Here is a 13,733-nt window from a genome sequence, read left to right as displayed (position 1 = left end):
ACCTTCCCTAAGAGGTAGTAGATGGATTTCTTTGTTTTTCCTTAGACTTGTGAGAAGTCTGGGATTTGGGAGAGGGCAGCTGTGTATCTCCAGAGTTAGATTTAGATGTCTTATTGTAGCCTGCCTTAATAATGAGTGTTGCAGCTGATGCTCCTGGTAGGCTGGACCCATCAACATACAGGATCTTCTGTCCTCGACCCTGTGGCAACTGGGATAAATTTCACTGTTCAAGGATCTCCATCAGACATGGTGAGGAGACTGTGGCTTCACTACTCTTGGGCGTAGAGGCAAAGCCAAGCTCCTGCTCTTGCCCCAGTGCCTCCTGCAGCCAAGCCTGGAAGACACCAAGTGCCTGACCATCATATGATCTGCAGGAACAGGTTTCACTTCCTTAGTATAATGCAGCAGAGAGCGTGATCTGTGGGGAAAAAAACCCACATCTATCCCTGTCAGAGAAGCCTCTTCCATGCAAATCAGGTGCTTAATCTGTCACCCTCGTGCTTCCCCACACACCCTCCCTCCACAGCTTTGTCTGGAGGATGAGGCAGGAGCTTCCCAGTTGGCTTTCTACAGGTAGGAGTTTCTTCTGGTGACCACCACAGGGCATCCCAAAGCCTAAAGCCTTATCTGGTCCAGCACTCAATGTAGGTGCTGCCAACCATCATGTTTCTAACTTGGAGACTTTCAAATTTGTCTGCACCAAGGTTTCAGGGTTTCAAGGCCAAGGATGTTGGTGTGGAGTTGAGTACTTGGCACCTTCACTACTTGTTTTTTCTTGTAAAGCTTAGGTACTGAATTGTATCCAAAAAATCCTGGTAGGAACTTACCTGTGTGGGGAAGTGATCCTGGTTGGAGGCTTGTTTTAGGACCTGAGCAAATGTGAACCAAAAAGATGTGGTTTTAAGTAAAAACACAACCCAATAATGTAGAACAGCATTTTGTATTTTTAAACAAACAATATGGTGGTACAGAGAGGACTTCCAGAGAACCAAACAACTTATTTTACAGCCGGGCAGTGTCTCCACTAATGAAACAAAACAGAAACCCCTGAAGAAAACTGAGCCCTCTGGTGTTTGGTCCTCTGAAGGCTGCAGGTCACTGTGATGGATTAAAGCAAAGCCCCACAGCTGTATGCAACATCTGGCACCGCAGCTCAGTTAAAGATTTTCCATCCATGAGGAGGTCTCATCTATGGCTTTTGGCTCCAGTTTCCATCTCCAGTATGTCCCAAGGTTACAAAATTCCCATGGTAGGACTCCTCGTGTGGCGTCACAGGGATCCTGCTACCAGCATGATGAGTCCTGCAGGTTTTGTCCTGCCACCCACTGAATCACCCCAACAGCAACACCAGCAGCTCTAGCAAAACTCTTGCAGAAAAACATTTGGGTCTGGGGTCTTCAACTGTTTGGGGAGTTTGAGTGGTACAGGCTCTTTCAGGGCTGCATCTCTAGAAACTCACCCTGTAGTCCCTTTATAATGTAATAACACCTTTAACAAGATGCTTAATGCTTTCAAATGTGATGCACTTAAAAATGTTGTGCTGTATTTCTCCCCATCCCTAGGTCTTCTGAGTCACTGTGAGGTTCAGTGGTGTTTGGGGAGGGTGGGAGGGTATCAAAACTCTTGAGTTTTATCCAGCCTAAAAGCTGCAGTAGAGCCAACATTATTCTTTAGTGCAAAGTGCTGAGCAATCCACAAGAAATCAAAGCCTGTGTGTGCAAAGGTTTGGTCCCTTGCCTTTTTGGAGCTACTGGTAGGGCAAGCCTTGTTATATGTGGGTGGGTGTTATTTCAAGCCATTTATAAATAAATAGAAGCAAAAAAAAAAAAAAAAGTTGATAGTTTCTTGTTCTATATCAAATTGGATAAATTTATTCACAAGTGTTATTTTGGCAGCAAATGTAAAATCTGAGCCTGATAGTCAAGCATGGAGGTAAAACTATTTCATGAACACACTGAAGTGAGGCAGTGCCAGAAGTGAAAACACTTTTTCCCTTCAGTTTCTGCTGCTGTGGCTTAATTCTTCCCCACCCTGGCCAGCTTTTTCTTGTGTTAAAAGCTTTATTCTGCAGTCAGGTCTGCTGAGGGTTTGTTTGATGTTCAGCCAGAGCAGGAGTGGGTTGAGGGCTGCAGAGGTGTGCAGTGGGTTGTCCTGATAACTGGTAACAGATCTCCTGATGCAGACCACCAGATCTCAGAGAGGGGCCTGGACTGCAGCATTAACCCTGAGCCCAACAAAAAGGGTGCTGGGGAATACAAATGTTCATGATGGCCATAAAGGAGCTCTTGCTTTTTGAGCAGCGTGACTTGCTGGAGCTCTGGAGTTGCAACCCAGAGGAGAAAAGCACAATATCCTGGCTTCAACAATGTTGTGTTTATATCCAAAGCTCAGAAATCCATCTGTGTGGAGGAATGAAGAGCAGCCTATCACTGTCTGATGCTATAACCATTTTTAGAAATCTGGCTGGAGCTTGCTTCTTGGGTTGTTTCCTGAAGGGTTGCTCGATGTCTCTGCCCCATCTCCACCGCCTGCATGATGAGAAATCACAGCCAAACCACCACTTGACTCCATCCCACAACCTGCATCATGTGGGTCTACCTAAAAACCAGCTCCTGGTTGCCTTGGAATAGCTAAAACTCTGCCCAGTTCTGCTCTGGCTGAGCTTTGGTGAAATGAGGGGAAGACAGGCTGAGAGAGTTGGGGTTCAGCCTGGGGAAGTGAAGGCTCCAGGGAGACCTTAGAGCACCTTCCAGTGCCTGAAGGGGCTCCAGGAAAGCTGGGAAGGGACTAGTGACCAGGGCAGGGAGGGATGGGATGAGGGGGAATGACTTTAAACTGAAACAGGGGAGATTTAGATGAGATACTTGGAAGAATTTCTTCACTGTGAGTGTGGTGAGACACCGGGACAGGTTGCCCAGAGAAGCTGTGGCTGCCCCATCCCTGGCAGTGTTGAAGGGCAGGTTGGATGGGGCTTGGAGCAACCTGGTCTGGTAGGAGGTGTCCCTGCCCATGCAGGGGGGGTTGGAACTGGATGATCTTAAAGGTCCCTTCAAACCCAAACGAGTCTGTGATGCTAGGAAAACCCAGTGTGCAGGTGATGAAACTGAAACCACTTCTGGCAGGAATGAGGAGGTTTCCCTTGTGATACACACTGGTGAGCAGAGCAGGTGGTGGCAATCCAGCACATGGCTGTGTTTGCTATGTCAGGCTGGCATGTGCCTAAGGAGTAGCCCACATATCCCCTTCAGTAGATATAGAAGTTCAAGAGCTGGCAAGAAACAGCCTACTGGGGATGTGGGAGTTGTTTTTTTTTCCCAAAACATTCAGGAAATGTTGAGATGAGAAGCACGCATTCCAATTTGCTCGATGGTCCCCAAATGTACAGGATACAGCCAAGCCTCCTGTAAATAAGTTGTGTGTTCAATGAGTGCCTCGGATCAGCACACCTTCCTGAAAATGGGGCCAGCCCTGAGCCACCATCAGAAATTGTCCTTATAGCAGCTTGTGGTTCCTCTCCTCATTGCACTGCTAAACATCTCATGTCTCGTTGCTCCTTCCCCGGTGCTCCTAGCAAACCCAGGCTGCACAGGGGACAACTGAGTCGTGCAAATGTTTGGGTTGTTTTTTTTCCCCTCCTTTGTATGTATGTTTATTCATTAAGGAAGTCAAAAGAGGAAGAGGAATAAAAGGTTGCAAATGTTTTGCTGGGGGAGAAATGAGACCTCAGGGCCGGGGCTGCGTGTTGCTCTGTGTGCGATGCGTTCGGCCCCTCTGACGTCCCTGGCATGGAGCTCAGGAAGGCTGATGTGCTCAAGATGTGTTCAGGTAGGGTCACAGGTTGTTTACCTATCCACTTGTATCCATGTTGGCCCATATGCCAATATTTGACTATCAAATTATTGCTGATGAGCAGTTCTAGAGTGCAGTTCTGTATCCACTCGCTTTGTGCGAAACAGATCCTGGGGTTAGTGGCCACCTCTGCATGCCTGGGTTTCTTTTTTTACCCAGCCATATCACTTGAATTTGTAGAGGAGGCCTCTTTTTATAAGGGCATGTAGCAATATGAAGGTGAAATACTAACAGATCCTTTGCTGTTCATATAGAGCCTGGGTATAAGACAAAGCAGCATGTTCCTGTGTGACCTGCTCTAGGGGATCCTGCTCTAGGAGGGGGGTTGAACTAGGTGATTTCCAGAGGTGCCTTCCAACCCCAACCATGATATGATTCTGTGGATAGGACAAGGGGTAATGATTTTAAATTGGAAGAGGGGAGATTTAGATGAGATACTAGGAAGAAATTTTTCCCTGTGAGGGTGGTGAGACAGTGTCCAAGGTTGCCCTGAGAAGCTGTGGCTGCCCCATCCCTGGCAGCGTTGAAGGGCAGGTTGGATGGGGCTTGGAGCAACCTGGGCTGGTGGGAGGTGTCCCTGCCCATGCAGGGGGTTGGAACTAGAAGATCTTTAAGGTCCCTTCCAACCCAAACCATTCTATGATATGATATGGTTCTTTTCAAACAGCTTTCCTCTATCTCCTTGCATCTTCAGCATTTTTAAGCAACAGTGTGAAATTTTCTAAGCAACAGGATAGGACTGCTGGCCCCTCCTGGATGTGCTGCTGCTGTGCCACATCTCAGGTGTCAGCCCAGCAGCCCATCCATGGGAGCAGAGCCAGAAAGTAGCTGGGAAAAGGCAAGAGAATGATTTCTACATGCACACAGACATGGCAGGGAAAGGAAAGCAGAAAGGTTTGCCAAGGGAAACGGTCTCGTTACGCACAGTATGTTTTTCTTTATGTTATTTGTTCCCCCCCACACCCCTGCTTCGTTCAGGGTTCTTGGGTTTGAATTGGGTTTTGGACTCATTGGGTTTTGGAGATTTGGACCCCTCTGGTTTATCTCTGGGTGTGTTGTTGCTGCAGGCTCTTATCAGGTGTGTCACAAGGAGTGAAACCATTCAAACAAAACCCTTTCACGTCAGTCAGTGCACAGCGCCCTGGGTACATGTGGTCAGCCAGGGTTTGGTGTCTGCACGGTGGTGGGACAGGTCCACAATTAGCGTGGCTACAGGAAAACTAATGGGCAGGTGTCAGGAGGATGGGGCCAGACTCTTCCCAGTGGTGTTGAGTGACAGAGCAAGGGGCAACGGACACAAACTGGAGCACAGGAGGTTTCACCTGAATATGAGAAAATCCTGTACTCTGAGGGTCACAGAGCCCTGGAACAGGCTGCCCAGGGAGGTTGTGGAGTCTCCATCCCTGGAGGGATTCCAAACCCACCTGGACATGTTCCTGTGGGATCTGCTCTAGGGAATCCTGCTCTAGCAGTGGGTTGGACTAGATGATCTCCAGAGGTCCCTTCCAACCCCCACCACTCTTTGATTCTGTGAAAACTGATTATTTTTTTTTCTCTTCAATAAATCTGGGAGGAAGGAGTGGTGGAAATCCTTGGGTGGTTTAGTACAGATGCATGGAAGTCTGAAACATGAGTGCGGATGGATGGATGCACTGCACCAAAATTAAAGTGACCACTTATTAGAATAATTGAATCATTTCAGTTGGAAAAGACCTTTAAGATCGAGTTCAGCCATAGAATGAGCTGCCTTGGTTAGAAGCATAGTAAAGCTTTACCTCCTGAAAACCATCAGCTTGTTCAGTTGTCAGGGAAGCAGCCAGATGCTTGTTTTGCTCTTGACTGCTCATTTAGCTTTGACATGCTTTTTGCTAGGATGAAAAGAGAAACATCAACAGGCACAACTGCAGGAGCCGCCGGCATTTGTTGCTGTCACGCCTGCGAGGTGGCACTGCCAGCACGGTAACCAGGCAGGTAGAGTGAATAGGCTGGATTTTTTAAATTCTTTTTTTTTACAAGAAAGCAGATAACGATTGGATGCTGTCCCGTTTCCAGCCTAGGAATTGTTTGCCAGACTTGAATTACAGGAATTGCCGTAGCGAGGCGGATCAGCGCCTTGTGCCATGAGCTCAGAGCTGGCAGGGGCCGGGGCAGCTCCGCTCGCCACGTCCCCGCCTTGTGCTCCCGTCAGAAACAATTAAATAAACTGTTTATGATGGAAACAAAACCAAATTGGAGACATAAAACAGTGAAGAATAACTTAATTGAACTTGGGTTTTGGATCTTGCTGTATTCCCTTCTTAGCAGCAGGAACTGTTCAAACTCTTGGCGCAGGCGGCTCTTGTTTTATATTTTCCTTTATTTTTCACTTGATTTGGGATGGAGAATCTTTAGACAAAACCTTGGTTTATATCCTTGCCTTGGTTGCAATCCAACACTGATCTGCTGGTGAGAGACTTCAACTAATTATCACCAAAGGGTGAAGAGATAAGTTTTTTAAGCTGCCGCTGTGTGAAGGTATTGGGTGTTCAGAGGAGCTCGGGGATTACTGGGTGCTAAGGTGCTGGTTTTGGCCCGTGCTTGTGTCTGTATTACTTCTTAGGGAGGGAGAGATGAGTTTGCTTTCACTGCTATATTACTTAGGGAGGGTTTTGTTTAAACGAGGGGGGAAAGCCATGACCCAGCCCCTTGTGCTTGAGTGGAGCTGCAGAAGAGCAGAAGGAAGCTGGCTGTGGGTTTTTTTGCTTCACGCCTTGCTAATTCCTTTGTTCCTGCAGCTGGGGCAGCTCAGTTTTGCTGCCCCTTCTTGCTGCTTATGGAGCATCCCTCCATCCCCATGTGCCCCTGACCTTTTTTATTATTTTCACCCTTTCACCTTCATTTTCCCTTGCCTTCAGTAACTCATTTTTATCCCAGCTTCCTTTGCCTTGGGTTGAGTTTGTGTTGCTTGCTTTGCCTGCCTCTGAGCAGGGTCTGTAGCTTTGGTCCTTGATCCTCCAGGTACCTCTGCAGGATTCTTTAATGTTTGCAGCCCAGGAGGTTTCCAGGGCACAGCAGCTTCTGGGTGCTGTTGTAAAAACCCATCTCTTGGTATTTCTAAGGTCAAAGCAGCAAAGAAATGCAAAAGTGTAGGAAGACTGAAGTCAAACGCATTAAAGCCCTTTCACATCTGTGAAGGGGCTGATTCCTGAGCTGGTTTGATATTTAAGCTCCATTATTCTCTGAAAATTGATGCTTTTACCTCGTGCTGCACAGACCATATTGTATTTGCTCTCACCTGTGGTGAGACACCATATGGTTTGCCCAAAGTTGGTTCTTTTTTAACACTTTTAGTGGTAGGTTAGTGCTTGGAGCTCTTCTGCTGTGTGTTTTTTAGCCAGGCAAAGTGCCAGCATGTCTGTTGGAGGAAAAACTCCTGGCTGGATCCTGGAGAATAAACTGAGCTCCAATTCCCACTGCAGGGAGAGAGCTCATGTCCCAGAGGTAGGATTTTTAATGGTAATGATGCCATTTGGCAGCTAAAATAGTGACCAGTTTTGGTAGGGAAAATGGCATGCCTCAGGAGCATCCCCTGGTACCCATAAGGAGGAGGGAGGTAAAGTGCAACACCATAACCCCCCCCATCCCAGCCCATGGAGCTGAGCATCACAGGCAGCTCTTCAATGCCATCCTCTACATGGGGACACTAACCATGGTCCCACAGGCATTCAGGGCTCAAGCTGCAGGATACCTGTAGGATGTCTAAAAAAATCCCTGTTTTGATAAGACACCATGAAGGTCCACCTTGATCATTACCTATACTGGGTAGACCTGCTCATATATAGCCATTTAGCTGAATCTCAAAAAGGAGAAGCTGTTGGTTTGAACTTTATTTGCTCCAAGCACAAATACAGGTTGGGTGGAGAATGGATCGAAAACAGCCCTGAAGAGAAGGACTTGGGGGTGTTGGTTGATGAGAAGCTCAAAATGAGCCAGCAACATGCACTGGAGCCCAGAAACCAACCGTGTCCTGGGCTGCATCAAAACAAGTGTGGCCAGCAAGGCCAGGGAGGGGATTGTCCCCTTTACTCAGCTCTTGTGAGACTCCACCTGGAGCACTCTGTCCAATTCTGGAGCCCCCAACAGAAGAAGGACATGAATCGCCTGGACAAAGTCCAGAGGAGGCCACAAAGATGATGCCAGGGCTGGAGCAGCTCTGGAGACAGGCTGGGAGAGTTGGGGTGTTCAGGCTGGAGAAGAGAAGGCTCCAGGGAGACCTTAGAGCACCTTCCAGTGCCTGAAGGGGCTCCAGGAAAGCTGGGGAGGGACCTGTGACAAGGGCAGGGAGGGATGGGATGAGGGGGAATGACTTTAAACTGAAACAGGAGATTTAGATGAGATACTAGGAAGAAATTCTTCATTATGAGGGTGGTGAGACTCTGGCCCAGGTTGCCCAGAGAAGCTGTGGCTGCCCCATCCCTGGCAGTGTTGAAGGGCAGGTTGGATGGGGCTTGGAGCAACCTGGTGTAGTGGGAAGTGTCCCTGCCCATGCAGGGGGTTGGAACTAGATGATCTTAAAGGTCCCTTCCAACCTTAGCCATTCTGTGATTCTCCCCTATCCTTTTTCATTCAGTTGCTAAGATTTGTTTTCATTCAGTTGCTAAGAGGTTGTTGTTTTCTTTTAGGACAGGGATCATCAGGGATACTCTACAGTACAGCCCCAATCCTGGCTAGCATCCCAACCTCTGCTGGAATTCAGGTGGGGATTGGAAGGGGTGAAGTGCAGCAGCTCTGGTTTTCGTGAGGACATCTTGTTCCTTCGTGTTACATTTGCTAAAGCAAGGAGCAGGGGCTTTGAGTCTCCTGCTCCTTCTTCATCTCACACACACCTTAGTGTTTCCCTTATGGTGGATTATTTTTCCAGCAGCTTCTCTGTGGCTTCATCTGATGCATCTGATGCATCTTTCATGCATCACGAGGCACTCAGGATGCAAAGTTTAGAAAGAAGAGGGGTTTCTTTGAGGGCATCATTAGAGCTTAGATAAGGAACCAGCATTTCAGAGGAAGCAAATCCCAGCAGGTCTCCTCTTCTCCATCCTTGGGGCTTGCTTTGGGTCGATGTCCAGCCTTACCTGCTGCAGCAAGATGCCAGAGGAGCACCAGCCTTTTCAGATGCAGCACCTCACTCCGGCTGCTGTCCCAAAGGATTCTAGCAGATTGCAAACACACTCAGCACAATTATACCATCCTAATTAACATAACGATGCTGCCTAATTTATGCACAAATTGCCCTAATTTATGTGTGTCGGATACATACGATTCAACCCAGCAGGGTTTGGTCTCCTTTGGGGGAGCATAGAGCTGTGTCCAACCCCCAGATGTGTGAAAGGTCTTCTCTGTATTACTAAAACATGGAGCTTTGTGTCATGTTGCCCCTGCAGCAGCCAGAAGGGCTGTGGGGCAGGACTAAACTCCCAGCAGGAGGGAAGGGAATAAAAGATTCCAATGCTGAGATTTGCATGGATTAAAGGCGGTTTTAATTTGCCTTGATACCCTTGGCTATCAGGTGGATTACGCAGGCGGTGGGATTTGGGGCTGTCTAGCCAACTAATACCTGCCTTACTTTAATTTGATTATTTTAATAATAGATGGAGGAGTCATAACTCCTTTGCCAACCCCAGATCTTGAGCATTTATGTGTGTAAGTAGCGTTTTATACCATTACTGTTCTCGACTAACAAATGCCCTGATGGGGTCTGGTGTGGCTGTTCCCAAAGCACTTTCTCAGTGGGGTTCTTCCAAAAGGGACCTCTTAGTTTGTGAGCTTGTGTTCCTTGTTTTTATAAAAGGAATGGTGGTGTTCTGTGAAATTGTTCCTTTGCAAGCAGGATGAGCCAGCACAGAAGTGTGTCTGGGGTGAAGTTCTCAGGGTCCAGAGAAGGGCCACAGACATGACCCGAGGGTTGGAGCAGCTCTGCTCTGAAGACAGGCTGGGAGAGTTGGGGTGTTCAGCCTGGAGAAGAGAAGGCTCCAGGGAGACCTTAGAGCACCTTCCAGTGCCTGAAGGGGCTGCAGGAAAGCTGGGGAGGGGCTTTTCACCAGAGAAGATAGTGATAGGACAAGGGGTAATGGTTTTAAACTGAAAGAGGAAAGATTCAGGCTAGACATCAGGAAGAAATTCTTCACTACGAAGGTAGTAAAGTGCTGGAATGGTTGCCCAGGGAGGTTGTGGATCATGGAATTACAGAATAATTGAGGTTGGAAGGGACCTTCCAGATCATCAGGTTCCAGCCCCCTTGCCACAAGCAGGGACACTTCCCACCAGACCAGGCTGCACAAGCCTCATCCAGCCTGGCCTTGAGCACCTCCAGGGATGGGGCTTCCACAGCCTCCCTGTGGCCAGGGCTGATGCCACCATCTTTTCAGTTCTGTCATGCATTTGCTCTTTGGCAGTCATGGTTCCTCCATGTGCAGGCCATGTCACTGATGAGATGGGGCTGTAGGATCTTCTGATCATCACTTACAACATCAGGGTTTGCACTCGTACCTCCCTCAGCGAATCTGGCACACGCTGCACCGCGCTCCTCACCTGTCAGGAGGAGGGAGGTTTATGAGTCACTGCAAGTCATGCTGCATGAATTACTCTCTTTCTTCTGGAACTGATCTGTTTTTACAGCCATCTGAAGACAGAAGCTGCTCTAAAACCCTACTCAAACATGTGTTGCGTTGACTTTTATAAGCTGTTTTGTTTTCATTCTGACTTTCTGTTTGCTTTTTTCCGTTACCTCCCAGGGTACATTTTTCCTTCAGCAAAATTTTTGGCCTCATCCTGCAAGGAGCCATGAACCACTCTTGCTCCAAGCTTTGTAAAAACTCAGCTTCATTGCGGATTCCCCTTTCCCTCTCAGATGGTGCTAAGCATGGCAGGGAAGGGGGGTCCTTCCTTCTGTCAAGGTTTTCTGGAGCTGGAGGTGAATACAAAGTCTTCCAGCTTTTCCTGAACTTTTCCTGTCTGAGGCTGTGCTTAGAACCTGGCAACTTGGTGAATGGAGGAATAAATTGACCATGAAAATACTGACAGCACAGTTGCTTCTGCCAAATTCCTGATTTGGTCCCATAAAATTTACTGCTCTGTTTTATATGCATATAACTGTTAATGGTTGGACTCAATGATTAATGGTTGGACTCGATGATCTTAAAGGTCTTTTCCAACTAGAACAATTCTGTGATTCTGTGATAACTAAGTGAAGGGTGGGAAGCTCTCCAGGGAGGAGAGGACAGGATGAAGGCTGGACTGTGTTTCTGCAGCCCCCAGTGTCATGGTTTTCTAGGCCCAACAGGACAACAAAGGAACAGCCCCATGGCCACTCATTCAACTTCTCCCACATACACACACTCTGGGATGAGGGGGACAAAGGGGGACAAAGCTCCTGGGTTGAGACAAAGGACAAGGAGGGTTCTTCACCGATTAAGGTCACGAGCAAAACAGACTTAACTTGGGGAAATAATAATTTATTTATTACACTAAGCAAACACACAAGGGACACAGACACACACAGAGCAGGGCTTGCATATGTTACCCCACCCCTCCCTTCTTCCTGGGCCCAAATCCCTTTGTTCCAGGTTTCTCTCCCTTCTTCCCCCCAGCGGCACATGGGGATGGGGTTTAGAATCAGGTCACAGGCTGGTGGTTCCTGCTGCTCCTTCCTCCTCAGGAAGAAGGATTCCTGACAGTCCTGCCCTGCTTCCCCACGGGGTCCCTCCCATGGCAGAGACTCCTCCACCAACCTCTCCTCCATGAGTCCTTCCCACGAGGCCCGGAGCTGCTTCAGCCTGGGCTTCCCACACAGTCACGGCTGCTTCGGGAACAAAATCCCCTCGCTTTGGGGTCTTCCAAAGCTGTGCAATCAGAGTCCACTAGCAGCAAATCCACTGGCCACAAAATCCAAGTCCACTGGCCAAGTTCACCCCTCCTGGCACCTTCAGGGAATGTTCTCCCACATTCCTTCTCCAGTGCAGGGGCACAGCTGCCATCTCGCCATGGGTTGCAGGGAAACTCCTGCTTGGGCACCTTCTTCCCCTTCTTCCTCACCAACCACCAGCACCTCTCTCCTTCCCCAGCACAGCTCTTCTCCCTCCTCCTTCTCTGCTTAGCACTTATCGCAGTTCTTCCATATGTCAATGACAGAGGCATCTATTGTCCCTCTGATGGCTCCTTGACTGGGTTTGGGGCAGGGGGAGTTTCTCAGCTTCTTACGAGAGCCACTCCTGTCGCTCCTGTAGCCCCTGCTACCAAAAAACCCACCAAACAAACCAGAACACCCAGACCCCTCTGCTCCTGGACAGCAGCATTGCTTGGAGGTGTCAGGAAACACTGGATCATAAGGAAGGAAATGCCAGTGGTGTGGGGGGACCATTGAGTTTGGGACGTCTGTGGGTTGTTCACTTCAAGACAGAGTTAAGAGAAAGCAGAGGCCTCAGCTGTTCTGTCATCTAAAAAAAAAAGATGTTGGGAAAGTAACTCAGCTCTCCTCCTCCTCCCTGCCAGATCCAATGTCTTTTTAATCTGCTTTATCTCAACTTCTCTTAAAATGGAAGTTGCTGGTCCCTGGTGGTCTGCTGGGGTGAAGCAGCAATTCTGGCAGACTTCAGAGCACAGTGATCTCCAGGTCTCATTGCTTTGAAGCTCCTGGTTCTATCACACACGACTACATCAGTTTTTTTCTTCTCTGTGGAGGTAAAAATCAGCCTTGTGTGCCCATCTGATTGAAGTGCTGAGACTTGTCTAATTGAAGAAGTGCTCGAGTCAACACTTGAGTAAGATGCAAAGCAGCGAGGAGATCACCCAGGGATTGTGTCTGAGCTCCCCAGCTACTTGGCACTGACAGAACAAATGGCTGGGTCACATCCTGCCCAAGGCTGGGGAGAAAAGATGTCAATAGGAAAAAAAATATTAATTTAGTTAAATATTTTGAACTCTAAATCTAGGAATGCCTTAGGTCTCTAATTTTGTGCTTTATAGCATCAGCCCAGGAGATGAGATTAGTGAAAGGAGGGGTTGGTTCTGCAAACTCCTGCAAGGATTCTGCTGCTGCCTTAAAGCTGATGTATGTTAAAAATATTTGAGGGTGGAGAAGAGAGATGAGGGAGTGGGAATAACTTGGTTTGTCATGTAAAAATGGGGATTAGCTGAGAACAGTCTCAGCTTCATGAGTGAACATGAGCCTCTGCAGTGCAGCTTTGCTGATGGTGTGAGAAACCCACATCCGAGAGAGGATGGCTGGTTTGAGCAACAGTGTGAGAACATGAAAAACATCACTGCAGGTCATCTGAACCTCAGGGACAAGCTTCAGCCCATTCTCTTTAGGATTGCACTTGATCATAAAATCACAGAAAGGTTTGGGTTGGAAAAGACCTTAAAGATCATCTAGATCCAACCCCGCTGCGTGGGCAGGAACATCTCTCAGCAGATAGGGTTGCCCAAGCCCCCATCCACCCTGCCCTTCAACACTGCCAAGGATGGGGCAGCCACAGCTTCCCTGGGCAACCTGGGCCAGGATCTCACCACCCTCACAGCAAATAATTTCTTCTTAGTATCTCATCTAAATCTTCCCTCTTCCAGTTTTAATCCATTCCCCCTTGTCCTCTCATTCCCTGCCCTTGTCCAAAGTCCCTCCCCAGCTTTCCTGGAACCCCTTCAGACACTGAAAGGTGCTCTAAGGTCTCCCTGGAGCCTTCTCTTCTCCAGGCTGAACACCCCAACTCTCTCAGCCTGTCTTCATAGGAGAGATCCTACAACCAAATTTTGTATCCAGAGAGGTTTGGTTTTGGGGAATTCCACTCGTGGCTGCCTCACTGGTATGTGGCCATCAGAAGTCCTGGTGACCACCATGTGGCTTTCTGGCCCCT

Source organism: Chaetura pelagica, unplaced genomic scaffold (assembly GCF_000747805.2).
Source record: "Chaetura pelagica isolate M959 unplaced genomic scaffold, ChaPel_1.0 scaffold133, whole genome shotgun sequence".
Classification (NCBI taxonomy): Eukaryota; Metazoa; Chordata; class Aves; order Apodiformes; family Apodidae; genus Chaetura; species Chaetura pelagica.
This window is presented reverse-complemented; position numbering follows the sequence as displayed.